We start from the raw sequence: 21,042 nt of genomic DNA, 5'->3' as shown, positions 1-21,042 counted from the left end.
TACATTTCTGCAGTGCTATAGTATTTATTCTTTGGCTCAGTTTAGTCCACAACCCAAAATACACAGCATGTTTGATTCAGTTCCTGCATTTGAGTTTATTTAGGGTCCAGTGAGGAGTTGGTTTTTTTTTTTTTCTTTTTTTTTTTTTTCCCCCCACTGCAGTTGAACCTCATTAGGATTTGTTTGGAAGCAGACCGAGACACTTGGATGTTATTTTGGTCCACACCGGAGTACGATTTCTATACTTACAAGGACAAAATAGCTTGAGACAATATCTGTTTTTGTTGCGGTGTGATGGGGGGAAAAAATCAGTAACAGTAAATATCCTGAGAGTTTTCAGAATCTGACGCTTAACATCTGTGTCACAAATCACACAGCTTTAAATGCGCCGTTGTGCTTGATGTGTTGGTGAAACCAAGCTGAAAACTGAGACAAATCCAGTCTGTTAGCTATGGTAAAGGTGGAGGTTTATTTATTTATTTATTTATTTATTTGATTTTAATTATTAATAAATAAATGAATAAAAAATGAAAGTGAAAAATGCAAACTGAAATCCAGTCTCTCAAAGCACTTTAGGACATCAAAGAAGCTTATTATCATTATTATTATTTACAAGTGTGAATGCATCTGTTTTTCCGGAGTCCTTGTGATAGACATCCTTTGTGAATGCAAGATTTGGCAAAACAACATAAAATCGCCATTTTTCATGCATCAATTTTTTTGATCCATCTTTTTTTATAAAGATCAATTCATAACCCCAAATCACAGAAATCCCTCTGGAAGTTGATGGGATGTATGAATTTGCATATTAATGACTATAATAGTAATTAGATTTCAGTTTCAGGCCAACCGGCTTCTACAGCTATAATTGCACATTGGTTAAAATGTGTCATGTTTTGTATCTGGATTGTCTCCTAATATGACCAGCTGTAAATGGTGTGTGTGTGTGTGTGTGTGCGTGCGCATATACAATACCAGTCAAGAGTTTGGAAACACCAATTTATTTGTAGGTTTTTCTGTATTTTGACTGTTTTCTACATTGCAGGACAGTACTGAGACATCAAAACTATGAAATAATGTATGGAATATATATGTGTTATTTACCAGCTTAAGGTCGGTCCGTATGGTGAAATACCGTGACCGAGGTTTTGAAAGTACTGAGCGAGGCCCTCTGGGCCGAGGTCAGTATTCAAGGCCGAGGTCACGGTATTTCACCATACGGACCGACCTTAAGCTGGTAAATAATGTATTTATTTTTTTCTTTACCAAATTCTAACAGAAAACGAGAGCGCCCGAAAGGGAAAACCAAGCCGAGCCGCCATTTTGAATCCTCATTCACGGCTGTAATGCAAATGGCTTCCTCCTCGGTATACAAGTGCACTTCCATGGCAGGAAAAAAACTACATTTTGCCGCCTATGTAGTCCCCTATTTATACAAATAGGAGTCACTCAGGATTCAGCCATGTTTTTGCTCGGCGTTAGCAAGTTAGAGGTTTTTAGCTTTCTCCTGAAATGTTTTCTTTTATTTCTTCTTCCTCAGGGTAGTAAAACTCGCTTTCGCTGTGAACACTGTCGTTATCACTATCCATGATGTAAAATTAATGCTATTCTCCTGAGAAATGCTGGCAAAAATTTATAAGATTTTTGATAATCTTATAAATCTTAGGGGGGAAAAAAAAAGATAAATGTTGACAAAAAAAATGCTACCATGTTTGTTGTGAACGAGCGAGTCACCAGAGGTCCGTAACTGGGGTCCGTACCATAGGATATGGACCCGCTCGCCAGCCAATCAGACCGCAGGATTTGATGAAACCCGCACCACAAAAAAAAATAAATATAGGATATTACACGGTTGCGTGAAGATATGAAGTGCATCTTCAAGTGGTGAACATATTCATGATTGAGTGACATGAATGATAATATTTTCAACACAAGAAGATAAACTTCATATCTTCAAGCCATGTGAATTTAATTTTCTTATTAATATTATATGCCCACTCTGGGGGGGGGGGGTGTTTACTGGTTTGCCTCTGTCTGTCAGTCCGTCTGAAACACCCTTTTTCTTAGCAACCACAAATCATAGCCACTTGGTACCAAACTTCAGCTTGGGGTTCTAAACCATGTGTATACCGTTTTTCATATCTGTCATACATCGACTTCCTGTTTACCGACTGAATGTATTTATAAAACATGTAGCATGGGTTTACAAAATTTTCGTAACACTTTTCTCAGCAACTATGAGTCACAACTGCTTGATATTTGGTACCGAGCTTCAGCTTGGGGTTCTATACCGTCTTTACCGTTTTCAGGTCTGTCACACATCAACTTCCTGTTTACCGACTGAACGTATTTATGAAACATACAGGGTGGATTTTGACGCCATTTCAAGAAGCAAAATGTTATTTCAGAATTACAGTTTACCAGGATGCTGTTTGAAAGCCCTGGGGAGAGACACTGCTCTTTACTTGTTTCAGGGTTCATTATTTATTGAAGTCAGCATTCATAATAAGTCTCCTATTCCTTCGATCGCTTGCATTCTGATATAAGCGAGAGCGGGGGATATGCAAGTGAGCAGTAGCTCACTGTTCATCTTGTTATTATAGACACATCCACAAACACACAGTACTCAAATTTATCAAAACAATTAATCAGTTTCCTCACAAGTGACAGTGATTTATGTCTCAGTTCTGGTTCTCCATGTTCTGGATGTAGCTCATATGAAAAATACGAGTGGTGTGTTTCCCAGTAAAACACTCGTGTCCATATAATATGTGGAATTATGTGGCAAACAAAAAAAGTGCTACAAAACAATGTTTCATGAGGTAGTCACCTGAAACGCTTTTCAATTAACAGGTGTGCCTCTTCAAAAGTTAATTAGTGCAATTTCTTGCCGCCTTAATGCATTTGAGATCAAATAGTAAATAATACAGTAAATAGCCCTATTCCACAACCGTAATAATCCATATTATGTCAAGAACCGCTCAGCTAAGTAAAGAGAAACGACATCCATCATTGCTTTAAAGTGCATATCCCGGGTAAATTCAGGAGCAAGATCAATGTCTCATCTCATTATCTCTAGCCGCTTTATCCTTCTACAGGGTCGCAGGCAAGCTGGAGCCTATCCCAGCTGACTACGGGTGAAAGGCGGGGTACACCCTGGACAAGTCGCCAGGTCATCACAGGGCCGACACATAGACACAGACAACCATTCACACTCACATTCACACCTACGGTCAATTTAGAGTCACCAGTTAACCTAACCTGCATGTCTTTGGACTGTGGGGGAAACCGGAGCACCCGGAGGAAACCCACGCGGACACGGGGAGAACATGCAAACTCCGCACAGAAAGGCCCTCGCCGACCCCGGGGCTCGAACCCAGGACCTTCTTGCTGTGAGGCGACAGCGCTAACCACTACACCACCGTGCCGCCCAAGATCAATGTAATTCTCCTATTTTATATTAAACTTTGGTCAAATATCTGTAACATTCTGCGTTCTCTGCAATTTTTTTTACCTTGCGCAATACCAGAAAAATTTCAGTTGAAATTGAGCCATTTGGGGCGAATTGGTCCACCTCTGAAAAAACTTGGCATTTGGATTTCCTGGGAAACGCTGATTTTCGTGACGTCACGTGCGGGACGCCTCCTTCTGAATCCTACGTCAGCGCTGGTTTGTTTATGAGAAAACGACCTGGTGGTTTTCTGCAAATTTCTTCAACGTTATCGCGTAATTATTAAAATGGTTAACAGATGTATCGTAGGAGGGTGTAGCAACACCAGTCATGATGGGATTAGTACTCATCGTTTCCCAGAAGACCGGACAATGAGAGAGAAATGGGAGCGCTTGGTCTACACAGGCTGTGCACTGAAACCGTGCAAAGCTCGCGCAGCCTGCTGGCGCTTCCGCAGATAGATAACGTCACGAATCTGGCTCCAGACTCCCTTGGGATTTTTCCAGACGCGTTTTATTTTATTTTTTTCTGCTGTAGACAGATGGCCTTGTGCAAAATTACCCTTCTGGATGAGTGTGTAAAGGGACATACTTTCATATAACCCCCCCTGAAATTGGTCCAGAATATGCGCTTTAAGGCGAGAAGGGTCTGAGGGTCTTTTTCTGGCGCTCTAATGATTCTGGCATGCTCTGATGTCAGTTGCAACAAATCTAAGCAGCATTTTCAAAGTCATATGACTTTTTGTATTCAGTACAAGTTCAGCTACAATAATATCTATGTAGTATGTATGTCATGATTGTACTTTAAAAAAAAAAAACAGGTAAATGAGGATGTTGGAAAAAGCAGTTTGAGAGCTGCGATGGCATGTGTGGAAAAACCTTACCCATTGTGTAAAGTATAAAGTTTCTGTCAATATGTTTATCATGATTGTATGATTAAAAACTCAAGATATTTATCTAAATGCATGACCTACTCATTCTAAACCTGCCGAGCTTGGTCAGTGAAGCTCTCGACCCCAGGGTCCGGTTTCACTAAAGTAGTTTAGACTGGTCTATGGGTTAAGATTGGTCTTAAGTTTCTTTATAGACCAGTCTAATGCAAGTAAGACAGTTTCACAAAAGTTAAGACTAATTTTTTAAGTCTAATTTTAGGCTTAAAAAGTAAGACACCCTCCCCCCAGTCTAATATGGGTCTAAGGGCTATAAAATTTAATTAAAAAAAAAACCAGTCAAGCCATAAGTGCCATCAATGTCAATAACTACAAGAAAGCTTGAAATGTTAAGGCAGTGAAGTACATTGCAAGTATGTAATACACAAATTTAGGCTATTATAATCTAACTATAAAGTATTCAATAAAGAACAAACAGTGTAATGCCAGCTTATTCATTTTATTACTTATAAATATAAATATAAATTCATTTATGCATATAATTACATCACCACTCATCACTTATCTCTCTCTCTCATACACACACACACACACACACACACACACTACTACTACTACTACTACTACTACCTCACTCCTCCATCTGCACGAGTCTCTTCAATTTAAGTTGCAGTCTTTCCTTTTGGTAGGCTCTTCGTGTAGTGTCACATCCGCGCAGGTACTGGGTGATGACAACTCCGAGGGTGAAGGAGCCTCAGCTTCAACGTTGCTAGCAACATTGCTAAGGGAGTTGCTGCTGGGTCTGGCGAAGCCGGTTACTCCGCTCTCCTTTCCTCCTTTCACTCCCCAGAATAAGGGCGACTCGTCACCATAAATGTTGATGACCATTTCGGTGGTTACTTTTAGTTTCTTCAAACCCCCTCCTCCAGTGGGGGTGTTTTTACGCACCGCAGCAACATCTCTTCTCGCAGATGGATTAACGCTATTCACAGACGACGTTATTTTTTCCCACACTTCATGTTTTTTCTTATTGCTACATTCTTCGCTGAATTTGCCTAATAAAACGTCTTTGTAGGAATTAAATTCCTCTAATATAGCCAGATTTTCCGAGTGGCTAAACGGCACTGAACGACCACTGTCCGCCATTTTTTTTGTTTTGAAAAGAGTCTTAAAATACCCACAATCCTTTGCAGCATAGTACGACTTGAGATAGTCGGAGTCTTAACTGCTTTGTGCAGCGGTATTTGTTAGACGTCTATGCTAAGCCCGACTATACCCGCTGTCTAAGTTAAAGTCATAGTCTAACTTAGTGAAACCGGCTGCAGAGGGTTAATAAAAAGAAAGAAAAACCCTTGAGTTAGGAGGTGTAGCCAAACTTTTGCCTGGTACGGTATATATATATATATATATATATATATATATATATATATATATATATATTAGGTATTTAATGATGTATCATGCATTGATGGATTGTAACCATTCAAATTGATGCCCTGCCTGGTCACTTGCCTTTTGTCGCTATAATCAATTAATGAACGGTATCCAGGCTCGAGCAACTGGCTTGTGTCGCTCCTAAATGTAGAGGAAACATACTTTTGCTGTAGTTTCTTCTTTTGACAGCTGTGCTCCCCCCCCCAGGAGTTGCCTTGCACCACCTTCACACAGCAGCACTTTTGGTTATTCACTGACCAGACAAAATTTTTGCCAAACCAGAGCGATTTTTTTTTATTTTTGCCCCGTACACCCTGAAAGAAAGCGAAGCTAAATTCTCTGAAATAGAAATGTGTTGTTAGGGCTGTGCGATGTCCCCTTAATTGGCATCGACGATGTTTACAGTGCAAACATCGTGATGGACGATGATATCGTGGGCGGGGGGGATTTTAATACCACGTTATTAAATATATTATTATTATTAAAAGTATTAGATACTCATCCGAGGCTTTGGCATGTAAAGGAAAAAAAAAGCGCTAGGTGATGTGGAATATTTGGCCTTGATAACGGATATGTGGTCCAGCTGCAACATGATGCCCTATATGTCAGCTACCGTACATTATGTGGACCGAGAGTGGGCAATGCAGTCCAAATGCCTGCAGACGAGTTTCATGCCAGAGACACATTCAGCGGACCATTTAGAAGACGCATTGCGTGAGACACTTGCCGAATGGAAAATTGGGGGCGAATATTGTCGCAGCCATCAGGCAATTGAAATGGCCGTGGTTAAGTTGTTTTGGGCACAATTTGAACCTGGCCATAACCAACTCGCTTGCGCAACAGAGGGCCAGTACAGACCGAGCGTTTGGAGTTTGCCGAGCAGTCAACACTGCGTTTGCGCACAGCTGGCTTCGGAGAAATGAGCTGCGCAAAGCGCAGGTGGAAATGAACCTCCCCGAGCACTCACTGATCACGGCAAGATATTAATCTGCTCTAACAATGAAAGACTAGTATTCAAACTATGAGAAGAAACTACACTTAAGCTATTACTCATTGTTTATTTACACCATATCAATTGAAGATGTGTTTCGGCCTTTAGTGCGCACTTGAACGCGCTAATTTTTCCAATTTATTAGTGTTTGAATTATTGCGCCAGCTTTTAAAATCATGATTTAATATTGTTTTTTTTTTTTTTAACTGTCTTTACATTTATCAGAATCACCTTCATTCTTCCATTTGGTTTGACATTATGGCTTAGAGTGGACCATTTTGAGTCTGAAAGTAGGCCTATTTACCAGATTAAAGTTATTTGACTTCTGCCGAAGTCTGCGCTTCACTGCCGTTTGATAAGGTGCAATATTTCCCGACTGAAGTCGTTAATAGTGGCTATTTGTTTGAACATGACAAATTTTACATTAAAAGTATAGTGTAGGCTAAAAAATGAAGTCGAAATGTATTATTAGTAGCATACTGTATTTGTGTAACCACGTTATGTTCACTAGCACGTCCCTGCACCATAGCCTACGTGAACAAGCGGTAATAGGATATTACTTTATAATGATTTATATAATTATGTATTTATATATGTTATATAATATATTTATATATTAAACAAAACTAACTAACTAAACTAACAAAAAACTAACTTTTTAGGTTAAATAGGCCCAGATGATACCGTATATGCATGTTTATGACAGGAGGGGGCGTGGTATCACGATGGTGGCTCTCCATCGTGATGGATGACCACCATCGTCGATGGACGATGGCATCGTCTATCGGCACAGCCCTAGTTAGGGCTCCACACTAATCAGTCTATTACACTGCAACCCTACTATAATGAACTCCTTGGGGGACATCCAAATGGTTTATTATATGCCTCGGTCACAACCGGCCGTACGTGCTCCTACAGCCGGTCTACGTGCAAGAAATGCACGGAGGGCACGCGTGAAACGCACGGAGGGCGCGCGTGTGATGTGCTGATTTTCGAGCCGTAGACTGGCCGAAGAGGTTCTTTGTTATGTCAAACAAACTCTACGGGCGCTTGCGTTTTTTTTCAGGTTGCAAGACAAACTTACGGCCAACGTGCGTCTTTCTCCACAAACAAAAAAAAAATGCAGCGATTTGGGAAACACCAAAAAATGCACAGCCAAAAAATCGTACGTCCGGTTGTGACCTCGGCTATACTGAAAAGTTCGTAATACTGAAATGGACCCACTTGCCGCACCAGACACTCGAGTTATTTGCAAAATTTTAATCACATTCCCCACATCACTAATTTCTCCTTCTGAGTCACTTTCACAGTTCGCTGACTGAGTTAAAAATGATTTCTTCATCTGTTACAGAAAGGACAGAGGTTACCAGTGTATTGTTGTCTGCGTCCAAACACTGACTCTCATTGCTTTCTAAATCTTCACCATTCAGTTCATTCATGTGTTGCAAATCACCGATGTCATTTATGTTGGCTGGGTAGTGGGGATAAAAAAAAAAAAAAAAGTTCAAAAATGTAAGACAAAGTCAGGGTCATGAAACAGTCAATGGTCACACGAGGCACAAACAGAATGGTGGCGTCAAAGACGAAAGGCAAAGTCCAAATAAACAAAACAAAGTCAAAACCCGAAAGGCAATACACCACATGCAAGGTTTGGTAATGTCAGACACTAGGTACAGCATGCATACTTCAAGTCTGTGTGTTTTTAGAGTCCTTATAAGCGCATGCTGTGATTGTGTTGTAATCTGGAACAGGTGCATAGAACTAGTACTAGTCTTCATGGTGCTGTGTACTCCAAGCGCAAATGCATGTTTACGTGACAGTGATTTTCTTTCTTTTTTTTTTGGGAGGAAGACAGACTCATCGTCACTAAAGGCATGGGACACAAACTTGGTTTGTTATATGCGAAAGTTCATCAGGCCTAGACATTAAGTATTTACCACTGGTGGCCCATTGGGCCAGTGGAAATGAAGTTACTGGCCCAAATGGAAAATGCGGTGGCCCGATTGCACGCGGTACCCGCATTCGGGCCACCACATTTCATACAGTTCATAATACACTATGATCGTTGATTTTTGGCTAGAAAAGTAGATTTTAGGGGTACATGTTGTTGCCGAGCACAGCGAGGCTGAAAATTTTTGCAGAATATCCCCAAGCCACATCATTGTAGGAGGCAATAATCTCCTCATCTCCATACAAAGTAGGGTCACATTTTCATGACCCCCCCCCCCCCCCCCCCCCCCATCAAGTAGTGTCACTTTTTCATGCCCCCCCATATAAATTCATAGCCCCCCCCCCCATAAATAATGACCGCCCCCTAAAATTAAAAAGAGCCTTCTCAAGATTATCACAACTTATATTTTGATTTTGTACCTGAAAACAATACTGGCAAAAGACAGAACTCAGTCCAAATTACCAGCAATGGACTCAAAAACAGTCAAATCAAATTGAAATAAATATATAAACATGTATTTATATTTGAACATATTTGAATTTCACTGTTCTGATGGTCTCCTTGCCGCAACTGTCTTCGTCTACAAGATGTTATTTTCCCGCCAAAATGACGCTTCCGAACAGCGCCGAACATCTCCGAAGATGCACGAAGACAACACACTCCTGCCGCAGAGCGGAGCGTGACGAAAACAAAGATGACAGACCTCGTATCGAAAAGGTGCATTTTATGAACAATTTCTTCACAATTCTGGGTAAAATATGAGTAATAAAATTTGTATCGAAAACGTACTGGCCCGCCCAGGCCACTGTTTGGCCATATTTAGTCAGGGATGGCAATTTTCCGCCGAATGGCGGAAATCCGCCGTTTTGAATTTCAATTTTATCATTTTTATGGAACGTCTAAATCCGTAGAAAAAAGTTTTAGGGGGGGGATTAGGTACCTAACTTTTACTGCTGCTACCGAGATTAGTGTCAAATCGTATTGAAACCACATGTCTCGCAAACAACGGAAGCTTCTATATCGAGTGTAACAATGAAAATAAGCAAACGAGTCTGTGATTGGTTGCGAAGTGAAGGATTCAACCAATGCGAAAGCATGTTTCATTTCACTGGCCGCCATTTTGCCTTTAGCTAAATGTCTTGCACGAGGTTTTGAGAGCATTGTTTTCCGCGGAAATATGAAGTTTTTATCACGAGATCAAGAAGCATCGGTGGCTGAAATCTAGTTCATCGGTGGCTGATCTAGTTCAGCGTCTGACCCTGGTTCAAGCACAAAAGCAAAAGACTTGCTGAAGGAGAGGGAGATGGAAGCCAGACAAGCTCATCAAAAGGAATCCAAGAGGAAAGCCATTCAGAGGCTGACAGAACTAGCAGCAAAGAGAAAGAAACTTTCACATTGAACAAAGAAAATTTCCCAGTGTAAATAAAGTGTAAATAGGAAACAGAACATGTGAAGTGAAATGTTTTTAGTGAATACTGTGTTAATAGAGAAATCACATGATATAAAGTGACTTGCAAATTCTTAACTGTGAAACTTTTTTTGAAGTGTGTAATAAAATTTGCTACTGTGGTAGCTACTGTGCTTTAAGATTGAAATGACTTTGAACCAACTGCTGTGCTTTAAGTTTGAAGTGACATTGAACTCCATAATGTGCATTGTAAATATGCCTGGGGCAGTCAGAGTAAGTTGTCTTTTTTCTATTAAACTTTAGATACTTACTTTTATCATGTATTTTTCACACAATATACATGTAAAATGGCTAGAAAATAGGTAGAAGAGGCTAAAAAGGCTAAAGCTTCAGGGGGGGCTCCGCCCCCCTGAACCCCCCGCTCGGAGTTTCAGCTGAAATAAAATTTTCCTGTTGCCATCCCTGTTAGTGGCCCGAACTGGCCCGAAAGACGTAAAAAACACCGCCGGGCCATCGGGCAAGTGCTAATGTCGAGCCCTGTTCATAGTAAAAGAGGTCATTATAGCGGGGTTGCAGTGTATCATACTCACTCACGCACACATGCACACCAGTTCACGCTCCCTCCTGGTGTTTCATGTGAGGTATGATCATTCTAAAAAAGAAAAAGAGGCATGTTTGTAAGTCACACTGGTGCGCCGCCTTATAAAATTTAGTTGCACTGTCTCCAAAGTAAATGGTCGTAATGTAGAGCCTTGCTTATTCCCTTTGGCCTCAACTGAATAAGGACATGAGGGGCTGTATTTGTTGTAATTTCATATCGATGTCGTAAAACATGCGATGTTGTTTCAGTTTGAAGATGTTTAAAGATGCACCCATGCCATCAAGTTGTGGTTGTAGAAAATAAATGCAGGATTACTATTTACTGACCTAAATCATTAAATATTGATATACTCGTCTCATCTCATTATCTCTAGCCGCTTTATCCTTCTACAGGGTCGCAGGCAAGCTGGAGCCTATCCCAGCTGACTACGGGCGAAAGGCGGGGTACACCCTGGACAAGTCGCCAGGTCATCACAGGGCTGACACATAGACACAGACAACCATTCACACTCACATTCACACCTACGCTCAATTTAGAGTCACCAGTTAACCTAACCTGCATGTCTTTGGACTGTGGGGGAAACCGGAGCACCCGGAGGAAACCCACGCGGACACGGGGAGAACATGCAAACTCCACACAGAAAGGCCCTCGCCGGCCACGGGGCTCGAACCCAGGACCTTCTTGCTGTGAGGTGACAGCGCTAACCACTACACCACCGTGCCGCCCAATATTGATATACTGATAGAAATAAATATCAATAGCAGTTTGTGTTAACGTTGCACAATATGGACCAAAATTTATACAATTTTATTGTTTAACTAAATGTGACACACACTATTTTGATACATGTTTTTCTCTTACTGTATAATGTTAATGTAAATGCTATTTTCACAAATATGTCTCGAAACAAAATGTGCATCGTCAGTGCGTTTTCACACAGGACTCGGTTAAATCAAATCCCAAAAGATTTTCTGTACACTACTTACGTGCTCTACCTAGTGTGTAACTGCTTTAGATACCCTGTGGAGTGCACTACATGTAGCAAATGCAACTGTAGATCCAACCATCACCAACGGTGATGGAACACATAAAATGGACTTTTTTTGGGGTACATGTACACAAAACAACATGTGCATTGTACTCAACATTTATACCTCTCTGGGTTGGGTCAGTGGTTTGCTCGATTATTAAGTACGTGTCTGTGTTTAATCTTCTTGAAGACATTTTTCTCTAGATATTTTTAGTCAGTGTGGAGAGCTGTACCGTCCAGATGTTAATTCTCTCTCTTTTTGTTATTGCAGGTGCTGAGACACTCGGACAGGACCCTCCTAAAACGATTGCGTTGCGGAAAAATACTTGATACTGTGGTAAGCAAGAGTTTGTGGTTTTGAAATTTCCATCTTATTTTCTGCCACCAGGGCGAGAGCATATTTCATTTTAAAAGTCAAAATGACTCAAAGCTGTGCGAGATTGATTGATTGATTGTTTGAAGACAGTGTATTGTGGTCACCAGTTATAGGTCAGTGTTGTATTCATGTAGGCTCTGTAGACTTTATTAGCTGTGATGTGGTGGAAAAAACCCACAAGCTTGATATTTGACTTTTTTGGAAACCAGTAATAATAATAATCAGGTCCATGACATGGCGTTTTTCAGATAGGACCATATTTAATTTAAAAAAAAAAAAAAGTTTTTTGTAATTAGTCCAAGTACAAAGGTGATTTATAGGAAATCGTGCACTGATTGGTCGAGAAATTCAGACTGTTTTTTGCCTCCAGTGACTCAGCAAAATGGCGGCCAATCGCTTTGTTACTGTAAGTGAGGAAGAATTTACAAATTATGAAAGAAAATGCTGTTCCTAAACGCACTAAAGATGCTACGTTTGGTCTAAAACTATTCAAAGGTAAGGTGAAATTGTGATTTATTTTATCGATTTCAAAGCAAAGTATTTTATGTGAGTCGACGTAGATAAGTGACACAAGTCTGTGCCGCGCCGTTATTATATTTGCATACTGCATTTGAAGTTTGAAATATATATATATTTTTTTTGACTACGATTTTTAAACATTTAAAAAAAAATAATCACCTGTGTATTTATACTAAAACAATTCTCCACCTCTAGCCTGGGCCCGCCCATCCTAAGCGTGACGCAACACGAGGGCCTGTTGCGAGCTTAGTCTGGCCAGGCAAGCTATCTACAGCTCTTCCAAGCTCCCGAAAAATCGGGAACCAATCAACTTTGAGCATCTCCAACGGCCCTGGGTAGAGGCGTGTTCAAGGCACTGATGTAGTAGAACTGCGACCGGAAGCCATAGATTGTTTACAGAATCTATGCTGGAAGCGCTTCATTCACGCTTCCGCATCTATTACGCATAGATGCTGTATTGAAAGCATTCAACGGGAAGTTCTCATTGAAAACGGAGCAAAGAGCAGCCCTGGAGGTATTTATTGAAAGGAAGGACGTTTTCGCCTTGCTCCCAACCGGCTTCGGTAAGAGTTTAATCTACCAGTTAGCCCCGTCGCGTCGCATATGTCAGAGGAAAGAGTGATGTGATTGGTTTAAGCTTCGTCACAGCCTTTTCTGGCTTCGACCAGTAGCAAACTGAGGCATTTCAGGGAGGCGGGTCAACCACGGGCTCTGGGAAACGGTTGGGCTTAATATCTTGGCCAGACCAATAGCTCGGAGAGCTTTGAAGTCGCGTTAGCCAGGCTACTCCACCTCAGGCTCCATGAATATCAGTGAATAATAACCTCGACTTCATCTCAGTTATTATTTAAATAATATTTGCTGGCGTTGAGTGGTCTGTTTATATATATTCTATTCAGCTAGCATAATACTGAAAAGCACGGCGTAGTGCTAGTGCAGGCCGATGCTAGCAGAGTCCAGACGAATATTATTATTAGTAGTAGTAGTCTATTATTATTTTCCATGTAATTTACTTGGTTACTTTTAAAATCAACATCGACAGCTACACACAACGGAGCGACCCGGCAGCCAAAATTCTCTCAAAATCTTCCACTTTTAACGAAGCAAACCTGGCAACCATGTTTGTTTAGAAACTCAGTCACTCGCTAGTGCAGAAGTTTTACATCTCCGACGTGTGTCTTTTCCAGTTTTTTGATGTCCGTTGGTTTGTTTTTCTCTTGTAAATATGCGTGAAGAATATCTAATGAAGTTTTGGGAGCCTTTCGGGTGTTCAGTTTATTTATTTAGTGCTTAAACCTAGCACTGGATTAGCCTCGTCTTCTCTCTCTCCCGGCCGACAAAAAAATGATTGCGCGCATGCGCAGCAGAAAAGTTTTGTCATTGGAGCTTTGCATCAGCGCCGACGTGTGACGTCGTATGGTTTTAACAACGTGCAATATTGTAACAATATTGCACGCTCATTCTCCATTGGGGAGAATGGCATAATACATGGAAGATAAGCGATATGATGATGATATTGCATGCCATCAAGAAACCCGCTAGAAGGTGACGGAATACATGTTTCTATTCCATGCAAAAAATGGCCCGTATGTATAATAATCACTGATATTCATGTCACCGTTGGCAAATAATTGTTAGTTAACACACTGGAAGATTTCTTTTCACTTACAAAAGCAGGTTGCCTTCTGGAACATTCCAATTTTTCTTTAACAAATCCATAACCAGGGCGGCACGGTGGTGTAGTGGTTAGCGCTGTCGCCTCACAGCAAGAAGGTCCTGGGTTCGAGCCCCGTGGCCGGCGAGGGCCTTTCTGTGTGGAGTTTGCATGTTCTCCCCGTGTCCGCGTGGGTTTCCTCCGGGTGCTCCGTTTTCCCCCACAGTCCAAAGACATGCAGGTTAGGTTAACTGGTGACTCTAAATTGACCGTAGGTGTGAATGTGAGTGTGAATGGTTGTCTGTGTCTATGTGTCAGCCCTGTGATGACCTGGCGACTTGTCCAGGGTGTACCCCGCCTTTCGCCCGTAGTCAGCTGGGATAGGCTCCAGCTTGCCTGCGACCCTGTAGAAGGATAAAGCGGCTAGAGATAATGAGAGAGAGAGAAATCCATAACCAAAAAAAAAATGTATATCCCGATTAAGTACTGCATGTTGTAAGTTGCTGTAGAGTGTTGCATGTTTGTTTACGATGTTATAGTGGATTGGATATGCAGATCATGATGATCTGCTGTGGCAACCCCTAATGGGAGCAGCTGGAAGATGATGACAGTGGATTGGATATACAGTGGGGCAAAAAAGTATTTAGTCAGTCACCAATTGTGCAAGTTCTCCCACTTAAAAAGATGAGAGAGGCCTGTAATTTTCATCATAGGTCCACTTCAACTATGAGAGACAGAATGGGGGGAAAGAATCCAGGAAATCACATTGTCTGATTTTTAAAGAATTTATTTGCAAATTATGGTGGAAAATAAGTATTTGGTCAATAACAAAAGTTCATCTCAATACTTTGTTATATACCGTTTGTTGGCAATGACAGAGGTCAAACGTTTTCTGTAAGTCTTCACAAGGTTTTCACACACTGTTGCTGGTATTTTGGCCCATTCCTCCATGCAGATCTCCTCTAGAGCAGTGATGTTTTGGGGCTGTCGCTGGGCAACACGGACTTTCAACTCCCTCCAAAGATTTTCTATGGGGTTGAGATCTGGAGACTGGCTAGGCCACTCCAGGACCTTGAAATGCTTCTTACGAAGCCACTCCTTCGTTGCCCGGGCGGTGTGTTTGGAATCGTTGTCATGCTGAAAGACCCAGCCACGTTTAATCTTCAATGCCCTTGCTGATGGAAGGAGGTTTTCACTCAATCTCACGATACATGGCCCCATTCATTCTTTCCTTTACACGGATCAGTCGTCCTGGTCCCTTTGCAGAAAAACAGCCCCAAAGCATGATGTTTCCACCCCCATGCTTCACAGTAGGTATGGTGTTCTTTGGATGCAACTCGGCATTCTTTCTCCTCCAAACACGACAAGTTGAGTTTTTACCAAAAAGTTCTATTTTGGTTTAATCTGACCATATGACATTCTCCCAATCCTCTTCTGGATCATCCAAATGCTCTCTAGCAAACTTCAGACGGGCCTGGACACGTACTGGCTTAAGCAGGGGGACACGTCTGGCACTGCAGGATTTGAGTCCCTGGCGGCGTAGTGTGTTACTGATGGTAGCCTTTGTTACTTTGGTCCCAGCTCTCTGCAGGTCATTCACTAGGTCCCCCCGTGTGGTTCTGGGATTTTTGCTCACCGTTCTTGTGATCATTTTGACCCCACGGGGTGAGATCTTGCGTGGAGCCCCAGATCGAGGGAGATTATCAGTGGTCTTGTATGTCTTCCATTTTCTAATAATTGCTCCCACAGTTAATTTCTTCACACCAAGCTGCTTACCTATTGCAGATTCAGTCTTCCCAGCCTGGTGCAGGTCTACAATTTTGTTTCTGGTGTCCTTTGACAGCTCTTTGGTCTTGGCCATGGTGGAGTTTGGAGTGTGACTATTTGAGGTTGTGGACAGGTGTCTTTTATACTGATAACGAGTTCAAACAGGTGCCATTAATACAGGTAACGAGTGGAGGACAGAGGAGCCTCTTAAAGAAGTTGTTACAGGTCTGTGAGAGCCAGAAATCTTGCTTGTTTGTAGGTGACCAAATACTTATTTCACCGAGGAATTTACCAATTAATTCATTAAAAATCCTACAATGTGATTTCCTGGATTCTTTCCCCCCATTCTGTCTCTCATAGTTGAAGTGTACCTATGATGAAAATTACAGGCCGCTCTCATCTTTTTAAGTGGGAGAACTTGCACAATTGGTGGCTGACTAAATACTTTTTTGCCCCACTGTATATGTGACCTTCCATATACAGTACAAGTCAAAAGTTTTGACCCCCCTACTCATTCATAGGTTTTTCTGTGTTTTGACTATCTTTCTACTTTGGAGAACAATACTGAAGACATCAAAGCTATGAAATCAAAACATGATGTATGTAACGTATGGAATTATGTGGTAAACAAAACTCGTTTCATGTTTTAGATTCTTGAAAGTAGCCAGCGTTTACCTTGATGACGCTTTGCACACTATTGACATTATCTTAACCAGCTTCATGAGGTAGTCACCTGGAATGCTTTTCAGTTTACAGGTGCCTCGTCAAAAGTTAATTAGTGCAATTTCTTGCCTTCTTAATGTGTTTGAGATCAGACGGTAAGCAGTAAATAATAAAAATACAGTAAATAGCCCTATTCCACAACTGTAGTAATCCAGATTAGGTCAAGAACCACTCAGCTAAGTAAAGAGAAACGACATCCGTCATTACTTTAAGACATGAAGTGTCTTTTAATTGATAAAAATCTTCTTTTGGCTGCTCCCGATTAGGGGTCGCCACAGCGGATCTTTCGTCTCCATTACTCCCTGTCTTCAGTGTCGTCCTCTACCACACCTGCCTCTTTCATGTCCTCTCTCACCACATCCATGTATCTCCTCTTTTGGCTCCGTCCTCAACATTCTCCTTCCAAAATCTCAGGATGTGCCCATACCATCTCAGTCTCATCTCTCTTAGCTTAATTCCCAAGCTCTCCACATGTGCTGTCCGTCTGATGTGCTCGTCCCTTATCCTGTCCAACCTCCCATCGCAAACTTTAACATCCTCAACTCCGCCACCTCCGACTTTGCCTCCTGTCTCTTCGTTAAGGGTACGGTCTCCAATCCATACATCACAGCTGGTCTCACTACTGTCTTACTGTCTGTATTCATCTCATCTCATTATCTCTAGCCGCTTTATCCTGCCCTACAGGGTCGCAGGCAAGCTGGAGCCTATCCCAGCTGACTACGGGCGAAAGGCGGGGTACACCCTGGACAAGTCGCCAGGTCATCACAGGGCTGACACATAGACACAGACAACCATTCACACTCACATTCACACCTACGGTCAATTTAGAGTCACCAGTTAACCTAACCTGCATGTCTTTGGACTGTGGGGGAAACCGGAGCACCCGGAGGAAACCCACGCGGACACGGGGAGAACATGCAAACTCCGCACAGAAAGGCCCTCGCCGGCCACGGGGCTCGAACCCAGGACCTTCTTGCTGTGAGGCGACAGCGCTAACCACTACACCACCGTGCCGCCCAATATTGATATACTGATAGAAATAAATATCAATAGCAGTTTGTGTTAACGTTGCACAATATGGACCAAAATTTATACAATTTTATTGTTTAACTAAATGTGACACACAATATTTTGATACATGTTTTTCTCTTACTGTATAATGTTAATGTAAATGCTATTTTCACAAATATGTCTCGAAACAAAATGTGCATCGTCAGTGTGTTTTCACACAGGACTCGGTTAAATCAAATCCCAAAAGATTTTCTGTACACTACTTATGTGCTAACCACTACACCATCGTGCCGCCACTGTCTGTATTACTTTTAGTTAATAAAAATAAAGGGGGGGGGGACCCCACTGAATTAGAAAGCATGTCAGACCTTTTGGCTGTTACCTTAAAGACTTTTCGTTGTGGAAAAACCTTTGTTAGGATTTTGTAATGTTCTGCTGTTTAGCTGGATGATGGAGCAGAACTGCACAAATCCGGTCTGGGGATCCATGAGGGTGTTTGGCAGGCAGGAAAAGAGGTCACATCTCATTTAACAATGAATTCTTACAAACCATAACCATTATTGAGATATGGTTGCTTCATCAGTTTGGATTTAAATAGCAACTTAGAGCTGCTATTGCTCACAAAGTGGAAGATGGCTGAATTTGAATGTTACGTGGTAGTTATTTCTATTCTGTGTGAAAGGTAAGGGGAATTCTTGGAAATGGACTAAGTTCACTTGGCTTGTCTGCAGATCAGAAATGATAAGAGCTGACTGCTGGAGATTGAACCTAATTTATCATTGATTACTCCCTTAGTACAGCAGCGAAGGGAGGGAATAATCAATTTTTATTTTCCTCCCGTCTGTCCACTCAGCATCAGACGGGGTGGGGGAGGTGTACACGGGTGTTTGTGTGTGTGTGGGGGGGGGAGAATGGGCAATTAGCTCATTTTACTCTCACTAGGGCAGGTTGTGTGAAGAGATCAAGTTCATCTATGAACCACTGAACCTTTTTCAGATGGGCTAAAGTGATTTTATAGTAAGGTGTCTCTTTTGGGGGCTGACCCTGCTCCGACTGAAAAGGTCTAATGAGTTTGTTCTGCAGAGGCCATTAGTTTTGCATTTATTGCTCTGTCATATGGGTTCCCATGACTGTAAGATTCTGTTATCTGAACAAGTTATTGTTTTACATTACATTGATTTTGCAGTTTCGACTCCCCATCCTGCTCTGCGGTTTCTTCACCAGTTTATTAACATTGAGATTTCATGGCTTCGCCAAGACTGATAAGTAGGCAACCCTCACTGCTCCTAAGGTAGAGTTTGAGTTCAACTACCCTCATGTGTCCTTGACGGTGAATGGAAAAGCCAAGCATGAAGGTAGTGATTGATTTTTGCATAAAATGCCTGAAGGTTTCCATGATCTCAGGCTCGTAAACATTTTACTCTGCAGTGATACTCAGATGAGACCTTTTATGCGAAAACTGTATCTGTGATGAGCAGCAGCGCAGGTTTCTTGCTTTCATCAGTAATTCTGGCATCATTTTTATGCATCTGATGATTACTAGTTATTGACCAAGCAGCAGAGCTTCACAACAGAAAACCTTTTCTTGCATCACTTCTCGTGCTTTTATTCCCGTTCTGTTGCAAGTTGGCTTGTTTGTTGAAGGAAAGTGCCGTGCTGCATACATAAATTCCTCTTAACAAACACCTGGAGTGCTCATAACCAAAAGGCACTATCCATATTTCTGTTCTTCAAGGAATTCAACCATGTCAAGCCTCTGCAGAAGTGCTGTTCTTTGAGTAAAGTCACGTTTTGTTTTGTTAGGTTTTTTTTTTCTTCTTCTCCTGAGCTCCTCTGGAGACGGGCCATGGGACTGCCTTTCCCTTGATCTCTCTTCCACCTGTATTCTGAAGATAACATGTGTTCCCCTGACTGAAAAGGGCCTCTCCTCAACCAGGCAGGAGTCAAAAATTCCTGCTCTCAGTTTGTGACTTAGGCTATAAACACTAACACTTTTTTTTTTTGGTGGACTTTTTTTCATCTTTAAGTCAAATCGGACTTGCTACATGTACTCCTCTTACTCCCATTTTAACAGCACCAGTCCTATCAGGTAAGGACACTACTCTCAGCCCCTGATGTGCTACTCGCAGGATGCCGAGGCTCTGATATACAGAGTGTTTCAAAAAATTGATATTTCACAATCTAATAACTTTGCCAATTCTCGTCCAATTGACCTCAAATTTTAACAGCAGGTGTGGAAACAGGTCAAAATTTTATGTTTAATGTTCTTTTAGGTATAGAAATGCCATTCACTGGAAAAGAAAATGCCTTTTGTGTGTTAGAGTCCGCTCGAACACAGTCGAACAAGACTGTGCAGTGTGTATTTATGAGAGAATTCTCTAAAACTGCACCAACTGCAATGCAGATTTGGACACGGCACAAAAAGTTCAAAGAGGAAGGCTGTGTGTGTCTCAGACAGCGCACATATTGAAAATTTGTGAAATCGTTCATGGAATCCACATGCGTTTTGAAATTTCTCATTCAAATTTTCAGGTGTAAGTCTTATATTGCTCAACATTAAACCTGTTCAGTTTCATTTGCCTCGACTATGTAGTTTCTGGGATATTTACATCTCAGATAAGGCCATTATTAAAAAATGTTCTGTTTCCGGGTGAGTGCCGTTTGTGCGGTTGAAATTTTTTTTTTAACGCCGGTTTTTCGACATTTTTTCGGGTTCGTAAATCTAAAATCAAACTTGACATTTACGCATTCCACGCAGAATATAGAATAGAATAGAATCAGCTCTGCGCATGCGCCGTGCGGCACAAAAAAATGGCAGCCACCATGAAGGAAGGAGATCCGGAGTTTTCAAACATTTGCTTAAGTGTGAAATCGCAAAATGGTATTCTAGCGAACAACAAAATAGTAAAGATTCAGAAAAACAAATCATTCAGTGATCATTTTAATCGCGTAATTTCATCCGAACTAGGCCTAACGGTCGATTTAGAACTACAAAAAGTCCGTGTGTCGGACCATCACAAACCGTTACTGGAAAATTCGTTTGATCTTGATCCATCCGAGACGTTACAAACAGCTTTTGAGTTTTGTTATGCGAAATTCATTACCTACTTTGTTAATGACCCTGACAGATCTGTAGGAGAACCTAATAGATCTATTCAAAATGAGAACGGAACTGAACAAAAAAATGCGTTTACGGAACTAATGCAGGTTGGCTGGACAGAATTAAAAACTGTGTCT

General features: G+C 41.5%; 1 protein-coding gene across 4 annotated transcripts in view; it reads left to right on the top strand.

The window, feature by feature from the left end:
* The window catches only part of tbl1xr1a (TBL1X/Y related 1a), a 208,724-nt gene that overhangs the window by 138,398 nt on the left and 49,284 nt on the right, over positions 1-21,042 (top strand). For all 4 annotated transcript variants that reach the window (XM_060941547.1, XM_060941548.1, XM_060941549.1 and 1 more), the window contains one exon: positions 12,027-12,092. The gene's annotated coding sequence lies outside the window, so the exon portion shown is untranslated. The remainder of the gene's footprint in view (positions 1-12,026; positions 12,093-21,042) is intronic.

The sequence above is a fragment of the Neoarius graeffei genome, chromosome 15 (genome assembly GCF_027579695.1).
Source record: "Neoarius graeffei isolate fNeoGra1 chromosome 15, fNeoGra1.pri, whole genome shotgun sequence".
Classification (NCBI taxonomy): domain Eukaryota; kingdom Metazoa; phylum Chordata; class Actinopteri; order Siluriformes; family Ariidae; genus Neoarius; species Neoarius graeffei.
The sequence above is the reverse complement of the archived record's forward strand: the minus strand, read 5'-3'. Positions and strand labels throughout refer to the sequence as shown.